This window comes from Microtus pennsylvanicus, chromosome X (genome assembly GCF_037038515.1).
Source record: "Microtus pennsylvanicus isolate mMicPen1 chromosome X, mMicPen1.hap1, whole genome shotgun sequence".
Classification (NCBI taxonomy): domain Eukaryota; kingdom Metazoa; phylum Chordata; class Mammalia; order Rodentia; family Cricetidae; genus Microtus; species Microtus pennsylvanicus.
Window position 1 is genome coordinate 132669114 of NC_134601.1, and position 3243 is coordinate 132672356.

The window sequence follows — 3243 nt, forward strand, 5'->3', positions numbered from 1 at the left end:
AGCCATTTGTTTCCTCCAAGGATACTCCAGGGGATGAAAGACAGCCTTGGGGTTGTAGGCGGCACTACATCCGATGTCTTGCAAAGAACTCCACAGGTAGTTCAGTCCTGAATTATTACAAAGGAGTAGTGTTAGGGGAGGTGGGGGCAGGGGACGACAGCCCACTTTTCAGACTCGTGGCATACAAAAGAAGCTGGGTGTTTGCTCTGCGTATTCGTGCTTCCACTTAACCTCTCAAGAAAAACAGTTCTGTCTCTGCTTTCCCAGGGCTATCCTGGTCTCTATAGGTTACCCTTAGAGAAATTCACGTTGTTTGAGAGTAAGACAGGCTTCCCTACAGCAGAGGTAAAATTGCCAGACAATTTTCCCTCTCCTCTTATCTTGCATGGATGAGATGCAGAGTCAAAATAGAGACAAGTACAATTGCCCTGCCTAGAGTCTACCGGGCATAACCACTTTTAATATCCAGGCAGGTAATCACAGCCTCCTGTGTCTCCTCAGATCAAAGTGATTTCACGGTTCTTATTCATTTCCTGTTATCGTCCCTGCCACTGTCTTTGTGGCAGTATCTGCCTTTTGGAAGCAGCTGCGTTCTCTGTGTAAGGTCACATTTCCCCAGAATTCTATTCAGGAGTTACAGAGGAAATGAGGTTCTTTCTGGGTGAGGGCTTGATGAAACACAAAAGAAACGCCCATTTGCCTAAATATATGAGCCCTCCTGAGTAATCTCATTGCTACTCAGACAACATCAGCGCCCAGCAAGCCTGAATGCTTCCAAGCCTTATTTATATCATGGGGATGATCGATATCACTTTTATGACCCAATATCTGCTCCTTACAAGTAATTCAATCCCTCAAGTTGTCCAGCCTCGCTGTCTTGTCATTATTACTTAAAGTTCAGCACAAAGTGTCACAAAGGTGTTCCTCCCACCTGCCCTTCTCCTATATTATTATAGCAAACACTTTGCTTCTTCGTTTACTGGGGTCAGAATTCATATTAAGAATGAGGACTGCCAGGTGTGGTGGCACACACCTGTAATCCTAGCTCTTGAGAAGTTAAGGCAGGTGGATCACAAGTTCAAAGCCAACGCAGGGTACTTAATAAGTGCCAAGCTAGTCTGAGGTACATATAAAGATCTTTAAAAAAAATAGGGACAGGAAGTTGTACCCAATCTGAAGCAGAACAATGCCAAGGCTGGAAGTAGACTCTGTGAAGACTCTCCAGAGTCCCCAGGGGGCCAGAGCTGTACAGACATATCAGGTCCCCAAAGAGTGACGTTATGATCCCATTGTGTTGCTATGCCATGATTTATTCAACCAGCTGTCTTCCAGGGGACATTTGATTGTTTCTGATTATTCCAGGTGGCTTTCTTGTTTTAATTTTAAGTATATTTTCTATTTATTAGGGGGAATTTGATGCATGTAATATTTTAATACATTTTAATCCTATCCACCCCTTTTTCCTTTTAATATGTGCACATATGTGTATGTGCGCACGCATACTTGTGGGTGTGCATCCTTTGGTGTGTTCATGTGGAGTTCAGAGACTAACTTTAAATGCATGTCCGATGACCTTGTGCTATGTTAGATGACCTGAGGCACCTGTTCAATAGCTCGGAGAAGTGAAAACTCTCAGATAGAGGTTCCCAGAGAAGACTGCAACATATTGTTGGGTATACAGAGTTTATTAGAAGAGCTATGGATAGCATGGATAGGCAGCAGCGCGCAGGAGCTCTGAGAGAGGCCAGATCCTGGCATCAGAGACAGACAGCAAGTTGGGCCCACAGAGCAGACGTGGGAGCATTTCTTACACCTTTCTGAGGATGAGGGTGCCTTCATAGCACAAGCCAGCAGTTGGACTCTGATTCCCCGGCAGGGAGCAGAGAAGGGGTGTGGAGCTGGACATGTGGTCACCACTACCTGAGTCTGTGAATGCTCACTTCCCCAGGTGAGAAGCCTGGCAGTTGAGAGTCAGTTAGCTCGAGATTCACACGGGTCCCAGTAGGGGCCTCTCAGGTGTCTGCCGCAGGGAAAGGGCTGTTCGACTATATCGTGGCCTGAGCAGCATATGGATGCTAACCTTGCATGTTTATGAGGAGGAAGTGAGAGCCTAGGAGTTACACAGACCCCCTGGTAGGCGGGTAGATAGAGAGGGGGGCCATGGCTAAGTAATGAAAGTGGTAAATTTTCAAGGTGGCCAGCTTCTTCCTCACCCTCCTGACCTGAGACAAAAGCCTGGTGGCTTAAAACAAAGACCTTGTAGGCTTTGTCTCCCATCAGCAGGCCCCCGTGCTGGTGGTGGCCTGGCTCAACATGCTCAACAGTCACAGAACAGTTCCGGCCATCCTAGCTTCCTTCAAACTGGCCAACCCTAAATCAGGGGAAGAAGACTCCTAGAGGTTTTAAACCCCCAGCTCTGGAGAAGAGGCTTCTCCTAGCCATTGCCTCCATGGGTCTGCGGATATGTCCTACCTAAGTGGGTTAGTCCCCTGCCTCCACTGCCAGCCACATTTGAGGGAAATCACAAACAGCAGCCTGGAGAGAGGTACAGCTGGGGTGTTTTAGAGCTACATTTGCTGAGCCCCGACAGCTCCTTTTAGAAGAGGAAGTTTAAGACTTTTGAAGACCAGAGGCATTAATGTGAAACTAACTACTCATTGTCATTACTGTAGCTTCATTTAATGTCCCCGGAAGGAAAGTCAAACCATACAACAAAACTCATGTGGGAGGTTTATTGGTGGGGGGGGGGGATGCAGAGGCAGCCTCTGGGAGCGAGACTGGAGGGAAAGAGAATAAGGGGCAAGGGGGCAGGGCTTGCCTTTTATGAGGGGATATAGCGCATGCGCACAGGGAGAGGCTGTAGCTGATGATGCTGATGATGCACGTATCCTGTTAGGTCCCCAAGAGCAGGCCAGTGCAAATGCCTGAATACTAACAGTCATTCCCACCACCACCACTACCACCCCCCACGTGATGTTCAGAGAGTCTTGTCCCTTGCCAATGCTGAGCTGAGTACGTTAGTCCAAAGGCACTTGAACTGGTTTCCTGGAGTGGTCACATATACAAACAGATAAGGCTGCCATGCACTGAAGGTTAAGCCAGTGTCTATGACTTTGGGTACCAGCTGTTTGAGTCTCTGATCATAGTAATGGATGTTTCTCCAGTAGCCAAATATATCCTGGGGGTGGCTATATTTCAAGGGCTGGGAACTCCCCAAGCCACCAAGACTATAGTAGGGACTAT